At 33.2% G+C, this 22,758-nt stretch overlaps 1 protein-coding gene across 6 annotated transcripts in view; it reads right to left on the bottom strand.

Annotated features, from left to right (window-relative positions):
• The window catches only part of tai (basic helix-loop-helix family member taiman), a 106,658-nt gene that overhangs the window by 24,301 nt on the left and 59,599 nt on the right, over nt 1-22,758 (bottom strand). For 2 of the 6 annotated variants that reach the window (XM_086831439.1, XM_086831440.1), the window contains one exon: nt 4,553-4,761. The exons of 3 other annotated variants lie outside the window; for them this stretch is intronic. The gene's annotated coding sequence lies outside the window, so the exon portion shown is untranslated. Of the gene's footprint in view, nt 1-4,552; nt 4,762-17,162; nt 17,201-22,758 lie in introns of all 6 variants that reach the window. One more of the 6 variants, XM_086831438.1, reaches the window with a different exon arrangement.

The raw sequence follows: 22,758 nt of genomic DNA, 5'->3' as shown, positions 1-22,758 counted from the left end.
TGTAAGGTATTAGGTTTCTCTACCAGATTATTACCAGATTTATTAAACTTAAACCAAAATTATCGGAAATTAAAATTTTTCGTCAATAAAATTGTCAAGTCCATTTACCATATAGTTCATATCATTTAATCTCCTTGTTTTTAAATTTTCTAGATGAATAGGGGTTATAGGGGCTAAAAAACCAATAATTCCAAACAAAGTTACACTGATTAATCAGGTTTTTACAAAGTTTTATCTAACAAATCTATATGTTATTTATTTTTTTCTTTTCAAATCTAAATAAACTTAGTTTTTTTCTTCAATTAAATCAGTCTTTTTTACTCTTTAAAATAGTATTTTGATCTGGCTATTTTGTTTTAATTTAGCTAAGATTTTAGTACCATAGCAAACTATTTTTATAATCTGGAATTTAGATATATTAATGATACTTAATAATCGTTTATTAATATATTATTAGCAATCGATTATTTTACACAATTGTGAAAATAATCCACAGCCATTGTATTTACTTCATTCAGAATTACAATTCATAATTCATAATAATTTAAATACATTGTATCCACTTCATTCAGAATTAACATTCAAACAAAAGCGTGTTATAAAGCTGTTATACCCAAAAATTAACCCATGCTTAACCCACCACTACACCTAGTAGTCCACTTAACTCAATCTCGTAATATTTTTGGACAATTTCGTGTGAGCTGATTTGTCTGAGCCTGACATTCACCATAATCGGGCGGGAGACCTGTGGCACTTGTCTAAGCTGAGCTAACTAAGTTTAGTCTCTAGTCTAAATGACACCTAGATAGATCCCCCCTTCCCTTGCCCCTCCGGTAAACCTCATTTGCTCAGCTGCTGGCATTGCGTTCTCTCTCTCTCTGAATTTCTGTGTGGGTAAAGCCTGCATTTTTAGCAAACTAATTGTGTGAATAAAACATATGTTCAGAGACCCACTCTGCGAGAGAGAGAGAGAGAGAGAGAGCAATACAGAGACTTCCCTCTCGCTTCCTCTGGCGGCAATTTGTGGGTCGCCTCTCGGCTACAGTCATTGCTACAAATAATAAAGTGGGTCATGGATGAAAGAAAAAGCGTTTTATAAAGTGGGTCATGAATTTTGTTTCACTCACGTTCAAGTGTATTTCGATTGCCGCTCGCCCAGTTGTTGTTGTTGTTATTGCGGCTTCTCGCCGATTTTATATATATTTATACTATACATATATATATACACTTTTTTGATGCAAAAAAATAAATAAAACTGCAGCATAGTCAAAGCTGTTATAAATTGTATGATTCAGGTTTTTTTTGCTTTGCCTGCTTTGCTGTCTATTTTTAATGCGGGAAGTGTTTTGTTATATTCATATTTTTTTGAACTTGAATATTAATATTATACCCAATTAAAAAATGTATGGTATTATTTTTATAAACTTTCCTATAGCTAATTATTTTCTTTAACTTCATGAATCAGTTTCAATGGGGCGGCAAAAGTTAATTAATTGACATTGATTTATGCGACACACACTTAACTCATTTTTATTTTATTTTTTTTTTTTTATATATATTTTTTATGATGTCTTGTGCATTTTGTGTACGTTTAGCCACTTTAATTGGCCCATCAAAGAGCCCCACACAAACACACACGAGAGAGCCTCGTGCCATCTGCTACACTTTCACTGACTAATTGCCAACTCAGGCACATTGACAGTTTTCACTTTCCATTCGACGCCATCAAAATAACACTTAGCAAGCAGTAAAAAAATGGCTAAATAGCATTGAGAAAGGCGAACCAATTTGTGTAATAAAAATAGTTGACAAATTAAACGCTTTGATCAAATTATAGGGGTGTGGAAGAATTTTCATAGATTGCGTTTTAATAGCTTGTAAATATTCAGTGAGCAAAGTGAAAAGCGGTTTAAAAATTATATAGATTAATTTGAGTGATTTATTAAATGGATTTACTTTATTATTTTAAAGCTTCTTCAAGTAAAGAGTAAAGAGTAATAGATTTCTTTATTAAAAATTAACCAAACAAATAATTATCAAATTACTCAACCTCTAATAATCAATTTTCTCCACTTTGGTAACCGTTCTTTATATCATGTTTTTGTTATGGCTTCACATTAATTTGAGTATATAGAATACCTGAAATTATCTAGTTGGCTGTAATAGTCTTGGCTCAAATTGCAACCATTTTGAAAGCCATTTCGCTGTGTCTGCAATCATGGCTTGATTGGTTCACCACTTCACTTCCCATGCAATTTTCTATATACCCGGTGAGCTATTATATCAGAACGGTAACGGAATGATTCAATAGACAGTAACTACTGCAATCTATGGATGATAACATCTAATGAGCGACCGGCGGTCTTACCAGCCACCTCCCACCCTCCCTTGGACTTGCACCACCACCCACTAACCTTGTACAGTTGCGGTCAATTTGTTACTTAAAAGTAGAGGAAAATATTATATTATTTAGTTTATATTTATGCTTGAAAAAATATCAAACATTTAATATATATAACTTAAGTTATTATGTTATCAAAATATATATTATTTGTAAACTCTCACAATATTTATAACCTTGCAGGGTATTATAACTTAAGTCAGAAGCTCGTAACGATGTGAAGGAGTCATTTCCGACCCTATGAATCTTATATATATTCTTGATCAGAATTAACAGCTGAATCGATCTAGCCATGTCCAGTTGACAATACAAATTTTCAAAATGTTTCAATTAAAAAAAAAAAAAAAAAATGATATATGATAAAAATGCAAATATTTTGAAATTGTAAATAAAGTATTCAGATTTATAAATAATTAATAATAACAAAAACTAACATAGAAAAGCTTTCCGAATTAAAATTAATCAATTTTTTAGCGAAGTTATGAGATTTTAAAATTTAATTTATATAAAAAATTGTCATATTAAAATATTGATTCAAAGAATGCGTCTATTTAAAGCTTAGTTATGATAGAGTTCCCATTCCATCCTATAATTCAATTGCAAACTCCAAAGGTATATAAATATAGTTAGTTTTCTGAGTTGCTTATAATAATTTATTTAATATTTAAGGGTTAGAACAAAACTATTAAGTTTGTTTTTGCTTGGCAATGAATTACCTCTAGAACTATTATTTTGACCTCAGCTGTAGACCAGAAGTCTCCCCCCCTCTCTCTCTCTCTCTCTTTCTCTGTCTTTCCGGCACATTTCGCTTCCCCACTCTATCTATCTCTCTCTATATATCTCTCTCTCTTTCTCTCTCTTTTTCCGTATGTTACACCTGCTGACGGACTGAATGCACTTTACTCTGTAGTTGTTGTTGTTGTTGTTGTTGTTGTTGTTGTTGTTGTTGTGGTTCCGTCTATGTCGGCGAAATAATGTCAGTGGGTCAGAGTCGATTTAGCATTTTGCAGTTGTTATTCTCTCGGTTCTATATAGAAATACATGTATATATAAGTGATGTGTTTTTGTATAAATGTTAGTGACTTAAGGTTAGCTCATAAGCAGCTGAAACAGCTGTTTAAGCCACAATTGCCATACGGTTCTGTTTAAACTGAGAAAAAAAGCTTTAGCTTACTCTCAGAGCGCACAGTCATAACTGGGCTAAGGCTAATGCCACCACACACACTTGAAATGATCTATTTTGAATGAATATATCTTAGCGGTGAAATTGTAAAATAATTCTTAAAAAAAAATTTTGAAATTTATTATTTCATATGGATTTATAGTAATTGTACATAGATTACTTGTTTATTTAAATTGAATTCCTTCATCCATTACTTTTATATCAAATAATATTTGTTTTTTCTTTGGAAAAGTCTTAAATAAACCCAAATTTATTTCGAATTCGGGTGTGTGTTTTCTTTGGGCCTGGTCAAGTGCATTGCTGCACGTGCTGACATATCCGAAAAATATGCATATAGACGATGCCCCATTCGAATAATTCAAACATTTGTATGCAAACGTTTGGATTGTAGGGGTGCATGTTTTTTTTTGGGAATATCCAAAGAAAAAACTGAATGGTTACATAAATAAAGATGGGTTTACAAGAAAGAATAAATATATTAAAATATATTTAAACAAAGGCTTGGTTTTAAAAAACCCTTTAAGATTTTGTAAACATATTAAACTAAAATAATTCCATCAGGTTAATATTATATTTCTCAGATTACTAAGAAATTTTTAAGACTTGGCTTATAACGTTTAAACAAGGGGTCTATTAATTTTAATTTAAGATTTAGACATCTATAAACCCTGACAATACGCAACTTCACACTCAATTTTAGTTTTAATCCCCAATCAGTTTGACTTCATACGACTTTGTTGATGTGTCAAGTACTATAATTTAATTAAAAAACCTTCGACTCTCCTACAACTGGAAAAAAACGCACTGTTTAATCAAATGTGCGTGTGTGTGCTTAATCTTTGAGCAATCTCTCAAGTTGATTTCCTCTACCTTGTTTCGGGCCTGTCTTGGCTGCGTTTCAATGAAACAAATCTCTGCCGGCAATGCAAAAATTTAATTTATGAGTAAATAAAATTTATAAAGCTAACCTTCACAGTGCCGCTGCTGCCTCTGCTGCTGCTTTGCTTGTTTTCTCAACCCGGCGCACTTTGCATTTTGTTTACATGTCGCAGGCAACAATTTTTAAGTGCCGACTAAGGCGACTCGTAATGTTTTCTTGATACTCCCCCAGACTTCTTTTTTTCGCATATAGAATTTCATTTATTGCGTGCGATTTCGATTCACGTGCATTACTCACCTGTAATCAGAGAGAGAAAAAATAAGAGAGATTAGCAAATGGGGAAAAAAGGGTTGATTCAGTCAAGATAAGGTCTAGATTTAGGGCTACTATTTTATTGTTTTTATTAATATTTATAAGGTAAGATTAACTAAGACTTGTAATATTACTTACAAATTATAAAATATAAAACAACAAGGAGATGTGTTAGATAATTCTTTAAACTAAAATACAATTTGTTAAATGGTAATTAAAGTAATATAAATAAGGAGCTAGTTTTCCCTTAAATATATCTCTTAAATTTAATATTTCCATATTTCCCCCTTCAATTTGTTTGCATTTAATTTTTCAATTACATGATCAATATCGTATTACCCTTTCTCCGTAGATATTGTGGCTTAAGCTTAGGGTTATCTGTTAGGCAAAAGCTTCCATTACAATTCCACTTGGTAGGCCTAGAGTCCTGGTTCAGGACCTAAATCTAGTCCTGGGTCTGGGACTCTAGCCCCCCCATTGGGCTTTTGTCCTTTGGCTGATGGGGCGCTTGTGATTTTTCTACCGGATTACAATTGTTTACACACACGACTGAACATTGTCACAGTTTCCACGACGGCGATGGGCTGCAATTGTTCCATGAACCACCCACTCCTTCCGCTTTTTTTTTATTCCCCCCCCCCACTTTTCCGACCTAGCCCCGGCATTGTAGCCATGGCATATCCTTTTAAGCCCTCTCGGTCCTCAGTCCCTCTTTGCATGTGCCCCACACGTGTAATTGTGCGTCTTCATGTGACAAACTCTGGCGCAACTCTGACGTTGCCTTCGCTTGTTGTTTGCACAAAAGTATAAGTTTACAGCGGCGAATGAGAAAAAAATGCAAAAGTTGAGGTGCTCTAGACTAGAAGATACCTATTACAGGGTTTAAGAGAGGAGCAAATATGTTGGTGTTTGGAAGAAATATGATTTTAAGCAACTTATTGTATTGCAATAAATATTTAAAATTAAAATAGATGAAAGCATCGTTTAATATGAAAAATACTGATATTTTAAAGGGGTATTAAGAACATTTTATGTTTCATTTATGTTATTCATTAAAAGATTTGAAAATATCAAACAAGAATATTGAAAATATTTGAAAGTGTTCATCCACACTTTTCATTACAATTTTATAATAAGTTTGTCTACAGGTTTTTTATATAGGTACTTTTTAAATAATTAATTCATCTTAGTATAAAATGATATTTCAGAAAACACACATTAATGTGGAACTATATCGAATTTATCGATATAACATCTATTGATATTGGAATATATTCATGCAATTCAAAATAAAAAACTGCATGTTTACTTTTTTGAATTGGAAAACATACTCCGGTACTTCATTTTACCCTGTATCTCATTCTATGATGTCACTTTGTCATATATAGACTGTCTAACCCATAGATTCCCTAGTTTAAACAACCATTTAGATGGGACACATGGCTAGATTAACTTTGTTTGCTGCTAATCCCTTCGATCGAACATTTACTTCACTCAAATACCATATATTGCCTTGGTGTACAAGTGCAGGGTATTGGAAAAACTACTTTGCATATGTATGTATGGTATGTATATATGTTTGTACGTACTGCTGCCACTTTGTCTAACATTTCACTCTATATGCTATATATGCCACACCCCTCCATTTTAGTACCGCCCACCGCAATTGCCCGGCTTTTTGTATGCTTTTCACTTTACATTGCCAGTCAGAGCAAGCATTTTATTTCATTTTCCTCTGCTTCTTTTCCTTCTGTTTTTTTTTCCTTCCCATTCTGTCTCGGTATTTTTCCAGAGTTTTTCCAATTTTCCGCTCATGCGGCTTCCTGCTGTGTCTGTTTGTCTTGCTGACCGATAATAGTGAGCGGGAACTTTCAAGGGGGGATGAGTGGGCGGAAAACTCGGACTCGAACTCCCATATTATCAGCTGAGCCATGAGCTTTATCCACATATAGAATCTGGTATTGGTTTCACAGTTTCTGACATTTGTTTGACTTGACTTGGCTGTGGCAGGTGCAATAAGTACGGTTATTGAAGAGCCTTCACATATTGTGGCAGGTATTCTATTTGCTCGCAAGGAGGAGGAGCAGGAGTTCCTGCATAGGATGGCATTTTTATACCCTTGCAGGGTATTATAATTTCAGTCAGAAGTTTGCAACGCAGTGAAGAAGATCGAACAACTATATTCATCAGAAAATTTTTAGAAAAAAAATTATAACTTTTACAGTTATTAACATATTTTTATCTAATTTGATTCAGAGCTATATTTTATTATTATAGAATTTCGTAACTAAGTAATTAGGTTTCTATGATCAGTGATTAACTATGATCAGTAAGTATCAGTGCCATAAGTAACTCTGAACAGTAAGTATCTATGAACAGTAAGTATCTATGAACATTAAGTAACTATGAACATTAAGTAACTATGACCAGTAAGTAACTCTGAAAAGTAAGAATCTAGGACCAGTAATTTTCCTTGACCAGTAAGTATCTTTGACCAGTAAGTATGTATAATCAGTAACTAACTTTGAACACTAATAAACAATGACTTGCAACTTTGTAACACAACACATATCTGAGACTTGGCCAGCAGCAGTCACTTCGTTCCGGGGATGTGAGAACTAGTTGGGAATCATAAGCACAGATATGCGATATTTGTTATGGATCAAATTTAAGCTATTTAAATGAAACTATGGAGTTATTCTTTTTTATTATTTTACTAGTATTTAAGTCGGAGCATGGCGAATCGGTGGACTATATGTATAGGAACGATCGGAAAATAAGAAAAACAATTATAAGTTTTCCATTTTTCAACAGAACTTCATCAAATTTCACATATAGCCATTATATATTAAATTAGAATTTTGTGTACAATTTTACGAAAGTCAGACTACTATATCATACAGCTACCATACAAACGATCCTTAAAAATAGAGGAAAATGCAATTTACTTTATTTTTTTTAAACATAAATATATATATAATTTATATTGTATTCATTCCTAGTGATCGAATTTCAATCTGCAAGGGTATATAAACTTCGGTGTGCCAAAGTTAGCTTCCTTTTATGTCAAAACTGAATTCAATTGGACAATACATGACTTGGGGATTTTCAGGCAATTACTTGGCCAGTGGAGAGAGTCAAGAGATTTTCAAGCAGAGGAACAAAGTCAGCTAAGGGTAAACACTAGAGTGCAGAGTTAAGGGATTGATTTGATTTAGACACTTGAAGGTTTTATTTAATATACTTTAGAATAGAATATAAATTGAGTATCCTCCATAAATATCCACATTAATTTCAAATATCTCTCTCATTTTTCGTACAACTTATTTCACGTCATGTTTAATGTGCAGTATAATTAATTCCGGACAAGACTTCACCCATAAAAATCACTTCGTTCCTTCAACTTTACTGCAATGCAGCGTGGAGCTTGTTGGCCATCATTACCATATTCCCTTTTTCCCCTTTTTGTGTTGGCCTCTCGCATCCTTAACCCCTTGTTGCCTGTCACAGTTTGACAGGAACTGGCATTGACGCTGTCGCTCAGATTGCATTCGCAGGTTTTGTATTTGTATTTGTATTTCATTCTCGTACTGAGAGTCGGTGCCTGTGACTGCCTCCTCGATGTTGTTGTGCTCATGCAAATTTAATTAAATGGATTTTTTTGCGCTCGTTCCCTGCTTAATTCATTCCATTTCTGTTTTGTTTGTAAGCTGAGCAGCAGCAGCAGCAGCAGCCAGCAAAGTAATTAAGTTGGACCCAGAAAGAGCGCGAGGGATGGCCCACAAAATGCCTCCCAAGTTCCCGCCTTTTTTTTGACTTCCTCTTATTTTTTTAGTAAACACTATCCAACTGAATCTCAGACCAAAAGTAAAGTTTTAAATCTTTTATGTGCTTATTTTTGGTATTGGTGTTTTTTACTTAAATTTAATTATGATCTGTTTGCCAGAAGCTGCCCACGCTTCTTACCTGAGCAAAGCCACTGCCCACCTGGCAGAAAGATAAAGAGAAAATAATACACTTGCAGGGTTTTGAAGGTATAAATATATATAAATACATATTAATATATAAATATCATATAATATAATATTATAATGAAAAAAATATAAACATAAAACTAACATATATATAAAGAAAAAAAATATAGTCTGGCAAATACCATTTAATTAATAAATGACACATTTTTAAAGATATCACTTTATTTAAATGGTTTTTTGTTATTTTAAAATTTTGTTTAAAGCTTAGTAATGTATTTCTTTTTATTTCAAGTCTTTTCTAATAACTTGCAATAGAAATATAGAATATAGAAAGATTTAAAGAAGCACAAAATCGTCTATAATTTCTAAGACAAAAGTTAGTTAAAACTTTGTTAAATAAAATTAATATCAGTATATCTTAATTTTAAGATATTCGTTTAATAAAACCCCTTTTTTCTGTTTATTTTCTTACTGAAAAAAAAAGAAACAAAAACAACGAATACCTACACCCTGTATGTGTGTTGGCATGTCTGTCGACATTGTCTGTCAATGGTAACTCGATATTGCGCCGGTTTTAAATATTCTCTTTTTGCCACTGCCACTGCCTCTCCATCTGGTGTGTGAGTGTGTGTGTACTTTGTGTGTGTGTAGCTGCCAAATTAATTACAGAGCGCTGCACCAACGCACTGAGAGAAAAAAAGAGGGAGGAGCTGGGGCCGGCTGGGCCGAAAAAGGGGCTGAAGGTGGGCGAGAGGCCGGTTTGGCGGTGCAAACAAACCGAGTTGCCTGAGATTCTGTTTTATACGATTTTATACCCTTCGAAAAGGGTGTTACTATTATAGAAAGAAGCTGAGAATATATATATATAATAAAATTAAGAGATAGCTATATCATTTTTATTTGAAAAATATATATTCTAAGGTAGGTTTAGATAGTTTTTGCAAGGGAGGAAGAAAATTCTATGGTTTAAATAAATATTAACATGTTTCAAGTAAAACAATTTAAGAAGGCTTTAAAGTTTTGTAATAATTTTAATTTAGGTAAATATAAGAGTAAAGAACTCTGAATTTTCTTAAAATATTTTAAGTTTTAATTTCTCTTAAACTTCAATCAGAGTATTTAAACTTCGTCTTGCTAAAGTCAGCTGAATTTTTCGTATATACCTTTTGTATTTGTTTGTGAAATGTAAAGAGCGCGTCTGAGCCACCACTCCCCCTTACCTCTTAACCCTTTACCACCCCCCCTTAACCCTTTACTACCATCCCCCGCCACCTTAACCCCTCTGTGGTTCGTTCGGCAGCAGCTTTAAACTGGCTCTTGGCTCCGGCTTTTTGTTTTCAAACTGGATTTACCTGAGCTAAGGTGAGGCAAGTTGTTGTCTGCTTCGCTGGGCATACTCTTTAGCTGTAGGTTTGTAGGTCTATTACGGTGCTCTCTCTCTCTGTCTCTCTCTCCCCTGTCTCCCTGTCTCTGTCCTGGCTTTTTGTTGTTCTACCTCCGCTTTTAAGACCCGGCATCCTTTGTTTTGCAATGAGCCCTTTTGTCTACCGGTTCCAAAGGCCATCCGTGCCGTCGATCAGACGCCCAACGATTACAATGGCAAGGAATAGGATCAAGGAGGAGGGAATGGGATGGGGGGCATTGGAGGGTCAGAATCTTGAATGTGGTTCCTGGTTAACTCAAAACCATCGATAACTGTGTCACGGGGGATTTTCAAGGGATAAGTGTAGATTGCTTTAACTTTTATAGTGCTCTTAAAAGTTAAAAAAAACCAAGATCTAAGGGGAAGTGCTTACTGGAAATAATATATGAGAACCTTAAGAAGATTCTCGTCAATGGTATTAATATCTCCTCATTTGAATTGATTTTTATTAATTTTTTATCATTTTTGTTTCTATTATGAACTCCAGATTCAAGAGATATCTTTTTCCATACAAACCAAAATTCATTGTAACTTCTTTTCACAATTCTGTAATTTATATTTCACTAACGAGCAGCTCAGTTTACTTCTGATTCAAATCAACCTACAATTCTTAATTTGTTGTAATGCTTTTGGTTATTTTCCTAAGGTTCCCCCCCACCGAAACCCTTCTCTGTACCACCCTCAGTTATCATTATCATTATCATCATCATCATCATCATCATTTCCAATTACAAATGTCTGAACAACGACGCCATCATAATTTCCAGCTCAAGCTTCAAGCGTATCGAAAGCTTAGCTTCAGATTCAGAATCTGCCATTTTTACCTTTTGTTTTTTTCTTCTTCTGGTCTTATAATACCCTATAAGCGAAAAGAGTGTTGGATTTGTACAGTCAAAGAACTATTTAATATTTAAAGGAATTGATAAGTAGCAAATAAGTAAGTCCTCATATTAAAATTAATACTGATATTTGAAAGTTATTTTATGTATTTAAAGTCCATTTTGATTTTAGATTACCTTTCCGTAAATAAGTCTAAATTTACCAATTTTATTCATTTGCTGATTTAGATATAGATATAAGATATAGATAGACCGTCGTCTTCCTATAAGCTTTTTATATAGGTTTCTTCAAGGCTTTTTATTGCAAGTCCAAAATAAAATTTAGTAAAAATGCCTTCAAGTATATTTTTTCCCAAGTTAATGTTATCGATGTGATCAAAATTCTATGTAAATGGAATACTACTAATCGTTATTTTATGATACATTACTTATAAAGGCGTTCTATGACCAAGTATATACAATTTATAATCAAGTATAGATACATCAATATGTTAAGATACTTAGATACCTACATCTAGATAGAAGTGCATCAATATGCATACTATCAGTACCCGGTATTCCATGGTCGGGGGCGTACGATTTACGTTTATTCTGGCTTTTCTCTTACGTTCTTATCCGTACTGTAATTTCTGTGTTCTTTTTGCCTCTCGAAATCGTTTCATTCTTGTTCAGAGCGCAACACGAAATTAAATGCGCAGTAAATTACGCAATTTTATGCTTCGTTAAGTTTTGCTTTTTCGATTCACCATGCCGTAATGGGGGGAGAATCAGTGGAAAATACGAAGAAAGTAGTCAGAAGAGAGAGCAAGAGCGATAAAGCACAGAAAGCAACAAGTTCTGACAGATCCTGTGCAGTGACTTTATTTTCGTTTTTTATTTATTATTTTTTGCAAATTCATTACTCGCACTTGAGGGTTGAAAAAGTTCTTGGCGACACATATATAGTGGAGTATATATACATAAATACTTATATGGTCCTACCCCAATGCAATGTGCAACATGATGCCTTTGGCCTGCGGCAGCTGCAACGAGACTTGCAGGACTTGCATAACAAATCCTCAATTGTGCAACAGAACCTCTCCCTCTCTCTCTCTATCTCTTTCTTTCTTGGTTTTTTTATTCATTCTTTCACTCTCCTGCAATATCCTTTGCCGCTTGCAATGCTTCTTTAATGAAAAGTTGTCCGTTTTATGCTTTTGTGCTTGGCCTGCGGCAATATTGCGGAAATATGTCACTTCTTCTTACACGGAGAAAGGAAATCTTTATACAGATTTGCTTTATTAAAGTTTATAAAATGTTAAATTTAAATGAGTATATATTTTTTAAGAAGAAATAATAATAATAAAATAAAGTAGTTCATACTTATTGCTTTCTCCTGTGACTAATATCTTTGATATCTATATCAATGATATACATAGTATTTTTAAAGATTTCTTAGGACCTCTTCAATCTCTCTTGTTTAACCAACATAAATATTAAATATTCAAATAATATATATATTTATTTTAATAATAATATACATATATTTAAATATTTTTTGTTTATTTACAGCTGTGTTATCTTTCACTACAGAAAGATATGAACAAATTTCCAAGGACCTCTTCTACTTACTAAATTATGAATCACTTTTCTGTAACTAACATAAATATATTTAAATATTTTATAAATATTCGAAGCAGTATTTTATTTACTTTATAACCCCTCAAAGCTATATTTTTACATCTCAAACTTTAAAATAAAATTCTTTTCAGTGCAAAACTGTTGTTATTGCATTCACTGCTGCTGTTTTTTGAAGTTGAAGTTTGCATCTTCATCGCTGCATTTGCGTTAGCCGAGGTTATGTTCGTACGGGGAAGAACCGTGGCACTCGCATTCAAAGACACACACACACACACACTCATATACACACACTTTTTCCCCAGTCACATAAAAGCTTGTCACGCATAGTGTAATTCCATGTGACGTAAATGCAAAAATATGTTAAAAACTTCAACAAGATGAATGCTGCTGCTATATGCATTGGAATGAGATCCTGGGCAGATTGATAGGCAGTATGGTATATGGTATATGTGTTTAGCAAAGGACCCTTAAAGTGGTATTGAGCCAGAAGCTCGAGAGAGCTCAAAAAGGGGTTGCTGGTTGCGAAACTTTATTGTGAAAATGTCAAGAAACTGTCAAGCTTTCACAGAGCTCAATGGGGAATTGGAATGTGAATTATTTGTAATGCAATATTATTGATGAGCTAAGCAAAATAAGTCTCTAAAAAATATGTACAAATTATGTTAGGTTATATAGAAATAATAAATTAAAGCTCACAGTAAACCCCTTATAAACTCAAAGAGTCGTACATGAATTGCTCTAAATAATCATAAATCTTTGGGTTAATCAGCTACCGAGCTACTCCACCGCAAAAACCACAAAAAGCGTATAATAAAAAAGTGTAAAAATCACTTCCCATAAAAATAGATGGAAGCCAAACTTGGGCCAAAACCAGCTACCAAACAAAATAGAGAGAAAAAAAACCCTCCCTGGCACATTCTAACCATTATGCAAATTGGCCTATGAAACGAATTTAACTTCATGTTAAAACTTATCGCTACCATCATCAACATTGGGCCAACATTTAGCCAAATAATAAACCCGAAGAGCTGGTTAGGGAAAACCAGCGTGAGAAACAAAAATGCAACTGTAATTCCTATATAAGCCATAAAGGTCGGACTGAAGAAGAGTTTTCCCGCAAAAAAAAACAATGCGGAAAATCACAGAACGCATTTCGCATGCAAATCTATCCATCTGTCAACCTCGGTAATTTCCCCTCACTTGTCTCTCTGGCAAAACAGTTATCATAATGATGGAAAAACCAAAGAGATGAAAATTTTAACGGCAGTTTTGTGAATTATATTGCAAAATTGTGGGCCACACAGCAGTAAAAACCAAGTGGAAAATTAAGCAATAAATGAAAAGCTGATTGCCATGGAAATTGTGAGTGTGTGACTGAACCAAATAAATGCCACAAAAAGCAAACAATTGTAGATGTAAACAAAAGCATTCATATAAATATCGTGCTGTTAAGTATAAAAGAAATTTTCGGGCCTTAGAAAATTAAGCTTATTAAATTATTAAAATAAGCTGAGATTAGGAAAGGAATAAAGAATAAGGTAATTAAGAGATAAGAGGTGAAAAATGTTGGAAAGAAAATTATATGATTCTTTGAAGGGATGTAAATACTTAAAATTATTATAAGTAAATAGATTTTACGTCATTCTACATCCTTAGGAAGTATTATATTATTTTACTTTAAAACAATTTAATATCAGCTTTAGAAATATAGATTAGGTTAATTAATTATTGAGAGAAGTATGTATTAACAAAGTAATAAAATTAAGCATACTCGATTTTAATATTGAGAAATCCCCATCCCAATAATTTCAATTAGAATATTAATCATATATATTCTTGATCACCATCAACAGCATCCTAGTCATGTAGGAAAATAAAAATGTTGCCAATTTTTTTAAAATTTTATATGGGGTTACATCGTTTAAATTATCAAAAATAGCCAAAAATTGTTATATTTTTTTAAATTTAACTGAGTATGCAGTTTTATAAACCTTTGAAAAACTAGCCAAGAAAAGTTTTCCGAATAAAAATTAATGAATTTTTGACTAAGTTATGAGTTTTTTAAATATTGATTTGTTGCCAAAAAAATTTCATATAAAAATATTAATAAATATTAATTCAAATTCTGATTTAATCCAACAATTGAAATGAAAACTGTAGAGCTATATTAATTTCTTGTTAGTAAATGAAGAAAATACAATGTTTTTTAAATACTAATAAACCAAATAATTTCCAGACACTTCATCAACAAAAATGAAAAGAACATAAAATTTAGACAATTCCACAATCTCGGGCATATTATTTCGTAGAAATGCATTCTTTCGGGCCGTGCAAACATTTCACTAATTACAAACACGCTCCCCAAATGATTTTCTTTTTTTTTTTCCCCTCCAACCACTTTCGATTATATTTGCGAAATCAGAAATCAGTTTGCCATATATATAAAAGGGGGGCCTTCGAGGGGGTGGCCGGGGGTTATCGCACAGGCCAACACAAGTTGAAGTCAAGTCAAAAGACCTTTTGCTATTTATAAACAAAATATTCCTCGTTAAAGTAAAAATAATAAAACAAGAAAACACAGAACAAATAACAGAAAAAAGGCATATTTTATACTAAACATATTATGTGGAGCAAACAAATATTTGACTAACGGACTTTACAACTTTTAATATTTTTTATGATATATTTATATATATATGTACTTTCCTCTCTGTGTAAAGTTTTTTGGGGTTAATGAACTTTCGGGCGGCTTCTCTATGACTAATAAACGCAAAGCAAAAATGAACACTGCCTCATTGGCAAATATTTGCATTTGAGTCGCACGCCCCAAAAATAAAAGAACAACATAAATACATAAAAAAAAAACGCAAAAAATAACCCGAATGAACTGAAAAATTTTGGAGTAAATATGCAATAAGGAAATGCTGTTTTACACAAACCAAAACCCAAAATCTTGACCAAATGTTTATATCGGTTTTGGTTAATTCTGTACCAAGAATTGCCTTTGCTGGTCAACCCTTTGCCCGTTGTGGTAATTACAATTGCGATCGTAAAAAAGAAAATATCTGTTGTGGGTTACCAGGAATGGTCGTAAGGTCTCAAGTATTATATCTTTTTTAGCCAGAAGCCGTTTCCAGCCAACACTTCCCTGACCCCCATGTCTTCGACAAAGTGCATTTGCTGGAAATTGTCCATAAAAATGTAATGGAAAGGAGGAGAAGAGAGAGGAGTCTGTGTGAAAATAGGCCAATAAAAGTGTCTGAAAATAAAACGAAGGCAGCGAAAGTGGGTTTAGAATTGAAATTCTTTCATATAAAAGTAGCCACAAGTGTTTGGTTACGAGGGGAAATGTGCAGTAAATAGGTTTAGGATGGGATACGAGATGAGTTTAAAGAGATGTGACAAGCAATTGAAGTATTTTGAGTCTAGAAATCCTAGAAAATTACATTTTATATAAAGTTTTGATATCAGAAATACATTAAATATAAAATTGTAAGAGGAACTTATAGCAGTCTTCAAGAAGAAGACAATAATTTAGGCAAGAATTTAATATTTTAATGAAATACTATGACTTTCAGAGGTAACGAAACTATCCTAAGCTTTCCTTAGAGTTTCACATGAATCTCCTCTTCAAAAGACTCCCAATTTTGATCCTTAAAACTACCTTATTAAGACTTAGTAATAATTCTCATCTTGCAAGCACTCCCTTTTAACATTACACCCACTAAAAATATAAATTCTTCTGGCTAGACCCTTTTTCTCAGGTTGAACTTCTCTACGCCCACAAAAAAACATTATCTACCAACATTTACATCGGCCATTACACTGCGGCATTAAGGCAAGAGAATTAATCTGTTGGCCAAATATGCCTCACGTACTTATTTTTCGCCCACACAGAAAAAACCTAAACGAAACCGGCAAGAAAAAACACATTATTTTGGGGACAAACAATTTTCTTAATGCTCCCCAAGCAAAATCAAAGGAAAGACGGTGAGAAGCTGGGATATTTAATGCCGGCTACGACCGCAATTAATTTTCATTACAAGGCAATAAGCAAAATTAAACACGAATCAAGTGGAACGTAAAAGAAAAACAAAGATTTGACCAGCTAGAAAAAGGGACAAAACTCATCTCAAAGTCGTTGTGGTTACAACAAACCAGTTGACATAAATCATTTATAAGAGTTCTGTTTTTTGATTTATTTGAATCACACAGAATATTATTTTGAAAAGGGATGACACAGGAAATCTTAAGAAGTTTAGGAGATTATCAAAAGAGTTAGGGGTTTCGAGTGTAATGAACAATATTGTATTGTATTGAAGTCAAAGATCTGACATCATGAAATCAAATCAAAGTAATTAAGTTCTGGAAAATATAAACAAGATATAAGCAAGAATTCACATGAAAAACCCCTTAAATAAAACTTAGGGAAGCTTTTTTTAAATACAGCTCTTGAAAAAACCTATAAAAAAACTAACTTACTTAAGGTAAAACTCTTAACTCTTAAAGAAACCCTATAATAAAACTTACTCAACTTGCATAAAAGATAACCAATTGCTTGTGCTTACCTGTAAAGAAAAACATAAAAGAATTTCAGTTAGTTAAATCTGGTAATAGCTTTTACTTAATGTTAATTAATTCCTTTGCCAAATTTTATTATTATTATTATTATTATTTTAGGTCATCTTATACATCTATGACTCACAAAAACACACGCAAAAAATGTGCCTCTGAAGTAGTTTTGTTATGTATGTACTGGTAGATTGGCTCAAGTTTATTGCAAATGATTTATAACTTGGCCATCAACGAATTTGCTGTTTTTTTTTCAACTTGAATAGAAACAAGACATACTCAACTTTCAAGCCAAAAAAGAGTAAATAAATATAATGTCTGTTGAGTAAAAATAGACTTAAGCGTTCTCACTTTATGGAGCTTGATTTTTCAGGGTTAAGTAAGCCAATCGAGCGTGAATGTTTAAATGGTGCAAAAAATAACTTGTAAATTGTTCAAGCCAATACAAATGGGTAATATACATATAAAAAATGTAGTAAATATTGTTACTCATTAAAAGGTTGATTTTTGTAGAATAAATCCCATCCCAAATATGCCTTTATAATTTGATTTCTTTTTAAGGAATTGCATCGGCTGATACTTTTTCTCCGATAGCCAATTTTCACAATTAATCCCCAATAAATTGTCAGTTTCATGATATATATATTCTTTTAACGGTTTCAAACTGGTTTCGTAGCTTGTTTGATAATCTGAAAAGCTGTCGCGTCATGCAATCAAATTGAAAGAATGACACTTGGTTCTATGTCCGCGGAAGAAGAAGTATCTGTAGATGGAGGGTGAAATGCGGAAGAAAGGTAAGTGTCAATGCCAATGAACCGCAGTAAATCCAATGAAGATATCGCAGAGTTCAATCAGGTTTCTATTAGGGGGGTATAGCAGGTGGTTGGCACGTGTTGAATTTGAGTTATCAATTGATTAGATAAGCCTCGAAAACCCTCCCAAAAAAACACCTTCCCTGCAAGTGTTGAGAGCCCCCTTAGAGGGCTAATCAATTAGAATAAAAGTCGTTAAAGGATTTCGCCTAATGTCCTGTTAACGAACTTTGGGTTCACTGAACTGAACGCCTAATGAAGTGTATAAACTGTGTGTGTGTGTGAGTTTGCTGAATAAACCACATAATACTCGACAAAAGGAAAAAGGAAAAGTACTAACGAATAAATGTACCAAACATGCCCACATTTTATTCGAAATGCGTGGCTCCTACGTTGCCGGTTATAAAAATAGTTCAATTTATGCGCTGACGTCATTCTGGGAGCCTAGGAAATGCCGAATGAAAGCCATGAAAATGAATCCCCAGAGTTGTGAACGGGGGAGAACACAGAGGGAAGTTGGGTAGTATCGTGTATATGAAGAAGGTACTCGAACTTGTTCATAAACTGGTTTTGGGGTTTTAGTTCTTGGGCTCCTGTTCAAATTCGATTTAATTGTTACAACCTCGTGTCGCTTTTTTTTTATCAGAAATTACCTGAGGTAGTACTTTCGTAAAAATCGATATCTTATTGAGAAAGGGGTTTAATTTCAACTACATTGTGTAATGGTTAGAGGGAAATTTAAGGGAAAATCAATAGTTAAGGGAATATTAAATATAATGTCTTAAATTATCAAGAATTGTTTAGAGGAGGTTTTATTATCTAATTAAATATTTAAATTAATTGTTCTAAAAATTTACTACTTTTTAATAATTTATAAATTCAAATAAATTACTACTTTTTAATCATTTATTTCTTTCCTTTACCTTTTTAACATATTTAAGATTTACCCTTTCTGTTTGGCTTCCTACAAAAGCTCTTCACAATCTGTACAAGTTTTTAATAACTTAATTAAATTTACTTAGGCCTGTAAACATCCTTTTTTTCTCCAATTCATAATCTGGAACCTAAAAAAAAGAAGCATTTTGCTTTTATAAGTACATAAATCCTTTTCCCCCTCAAAACAATATATCAAACTCTGTACTGCTGCTTTTTCCCTAGAACCCTCTCCATCTCTCTCTCTCTTAGAGTTTTCCCAAATTTGTTCCTTTTTTTCCCTCAACATAATCCTGCATTTTCCAGCACTTGGCTTCAACAATAAATCAGAGCTAGACATCACACACATATACTGAGCTTGGACTCCATCTCCATCTCCACAACATCCGTCTCCATCAGCATTTCCAAGTCGTGTCGCCATCTATCCATCTAATTCATTCCGCTCTGGCCCCATTTGGTTTGATTTCTATTTGGCTACGTGGTGATTTAATAAATTGTCCATTTATCACTGACATGTGAGCAAATGTTTCATCATCCCCCACATCCTTTGTCCAATTTGATATTTTGTTTGCTTTTGATTTTTGTTGATGTCGCCTCTGTTGTTGTGTAATTGTGTAATTATGATTGCGCGTGTCCTCGTGCCCGGCAGGACATTTCTCGTTTGCTGATGGTTTTCTGCTATTTTTTTGTGTTATATCCCTCTGGTTGTCGACAAAAAACTCAGTTGAGGACAGAAAACGATTAGTGGGGATGAACATGTGCGGATAATAGATTTGATTGGTATATAGTAGAGGGGAAAATATACTATATTGTGTGGATAAATATGCATTTTTGTTTTTATAGATTTTAAATAAATTAAAATTGACTTCAAAAGTAGGTTACAAAATTGTTACCTCTGGTTAATTGATTATTTTGGTATTCTAAAATATTTTCTTTCATTTCTCTGATAAACATTTTTTGTATTAATAAATATTTTAAAAAGTGTGATAATAAAGAAAAACAAGTAAAGTAATTAAAGATAATTAAAGTTCAGGAAACCGAAATTTCTTTTCACTGCGTTCTATGCTTCTAACTGAAATTACAATACCGTCAAAGTTTACAAAAATAGTTGTTTCTTTACTAAATCATTTTTAGAACGTAAATCCTCGTACTACTCATATATTTTGTACTTGAAATGTCCTTAGTATCTCTTCTAGTTGGTCTCATAAATTAGGAGCCACCACAAAAGCGGCGTCCCTTGCTGACATCTGCTCCTTGTCCTTCCCTCGCATAGAGAACTCCACTAATCCTGAGCAAACTTTATTGCCTGCTTTTAGGCGCTGTGGCTAAAGCCCTTTCGGTGGCATATTTTCCATCCCCAATAAAAAATTTGCATAATTCCTTTTCAAATGATCAACTGAAAGAGGTATCAAGTGCTGGTTTTATCTGTTTTAGGATTTTGTGAATATATCTATAGTATATGTGCCATTTATCCATGATGGACTGACCAATGCTATGGGTTTATTTTCATTGGTTAAGGTCATTGATCCCCTGTCCTTCGATATCTTCCTTTTCGAAGTGTTTTCTTGGGTTTGACAATTGTTGTTTGGTTTGTTTTTCTTTTTTTTTTTTTTTGCTGTATTTTTCTGTTTTTATTATTTTTCGTTTTTCGTTCTGAGTTTTCTTTGGTTTTGTTTTTGTTGTTTTAATATTAACCCACTTCAAAAGTCTCGCACACGCATTTTATTTGCATACATTTACACCCACACTGGTACACCAACACACACCAACACACTCAGAAACACTCTCGCTGCCTCTCTTTCGTTCTGTATCTTTCCGTCTCTTTCGCAAAGTCCGTTAAAAGCTTTTGTTCGGTTTCGGTTTTTGTTTTGTATTTTGCGTTTAGTGCCATTTGTTCTTATTTATTTTGTTGTATTACTTTTGTTTTTTTTTTTGTGTTCTTTGTTGTATATTTTGTTTTTATTTATACTTTTTTTTTGCATTTTACTTCTTTTGGCTTTGCTCTGCGTCTTACGGCTGCGCTGCCGGCATCAACGTCGCAGTTGCTGTTTTGTATCTTGATTTTGGTTTCAACGGTGAATGAACTCAGGACCTGCGGACATTCAACTGCGTCCCCAAAAGCGTTTCGATTTTGCCTCAGTTCCCCCTTGTTTTCATTTTTTATACCCTCTCTCTTGATATAGGGTATTATAATCATTCGAAATATCGATATCCAAAAGATCAAGATGATAATAAAAAGGGAGGTTCTTAGAATACAAAAGTGATGTATCCATAAGATAGATAGACATTGAAAATGTCGTTTAGATATCGAACAGAAAACTTTAAATAGTTTATAATACTTATATTAAACTAATATAATATCTTTAATTGATCGATAACAATCGATATAGACTTCTTAGTATGTTGTTGTATTTATTTAATATTTTTTTATGTTTATTATGATTCCTTAAAATGTCATGAATATTGTTATTATTTAACCTTTTGCATTAACATTTTTTTCAAAAGAATAAAAATCTAAATGTTCAAATTATAATTCCCAAGTACGAGTTCGGAGACATAATAAGTATGAGCTACATTTTTTATTTTAATAATACAATTTCAAATCAAAAATAATTTCTAGGGTATTTCTGTATTTTGTATTCCATAATTTCCTTTGTATTATATTATTGTTGTTCTTTGTTAATGTTGCTTAACACATTTAATTGTTGTTGTAGCTTCTGCTGTTCGCACTGCTGTTGCTTCTTGTTCACACACCACACACACACACACACTTTTTGAACCTTTATTTTCGTTTTAAAATGTTTCAAAGTATCCCTTAGCTTTTTGCCAGCGACTTGCGGCTCCCAACTGTCAAATAATAATTTGACATTTTATATTTTAGCAAGGGTATTTCATATATATTTTCATGGAATGGGTCATTTAGCTTGACATCAAATTAAATGAAAATTTGTGGTCGACTTTGAGGCGTCTTGGCCAAAAAGAACTTTGCGGCCAAGTTAATTGACTGAGGACACTTTTGTTGGGCCACGAAATAAAAGGATTTCAAGGGAATTAAAATAATCAAAGGATATGAGTTATACTTATTCATATTTTATACTTTATTTAGTTAAAAATTAATAAAAATATCAACTGTTTACCTCACAAATCCTTTATTAAACCCAACTAGATTCTCCACAAACCTATTTTAGATTAACCATAATTTAACTTCGATTTCATTCTAATGTTTACACAATATTTTATCAATTTCGCAACTAATATTCCAGAAGGTCACCCAAATCCCGCCCCCACAAATAATTGATTGTTCCACGAAAAACTTGTGCATTCCTGGACCCGGATTAAAGCAAACATTTGACCAGCAGAAGGAGCAAAAAGGTTACAAACATTTTGTTGTTTGCCTCATTTTCTTATTTTTGGAAAACTTTGTCGAGCAGCAGCTGCCACCGCCCAACGTGTGGGCGGAATGGGGCAAGTTTTCACCAGCAATAAAAATTCAAGTTCAACGAATTCTCCGCTTGGGTAAATAACCTCGAATCGGGCGACAACACCCCGAAAAAGCAGAGTCAGAGCAAAGTCAGAGCAGAAAAGCCTGGCCCAAAAAGCACATGACATCCTCGCTGAAATTCACGCCCAAAAATTGGCAAAATGGCCAACACACACACACACACCGAGAGAGAGAGCAAGCGACGGAAAAGGCCTCGGATAACCTTGAACTTGAGACGCGTTGCGAAAGTCTCCCGAAAAAAGCGTAACAAGAGGAAAGCGTCAAGAGAAAAATGTACAAAAAAAAAGGAAAATTTACACAGAGCTTG

This window comes from Drosophila serrata, unplaced genomic scaffold (genome assembly GCF_035046125.1).
Source record: "Drosophila serrata isolate PLE 108 unplaced genomic scaffold, ASM3504612v1 contig_240, whole genome shotgun sequence".
In the NCBI taxonomy this organism is placed as follows: domain Eukaryota; kingdom Metazoa; phylum Arthropoda; class Insecta; order Diptera; family Drosophilidae; genus Drosophila; species Drosophila serrata.
Note: the sequence above shows the minus strand (reverse complement) of the source record. Positions and strands in the feature narration are given on the sequence as shown.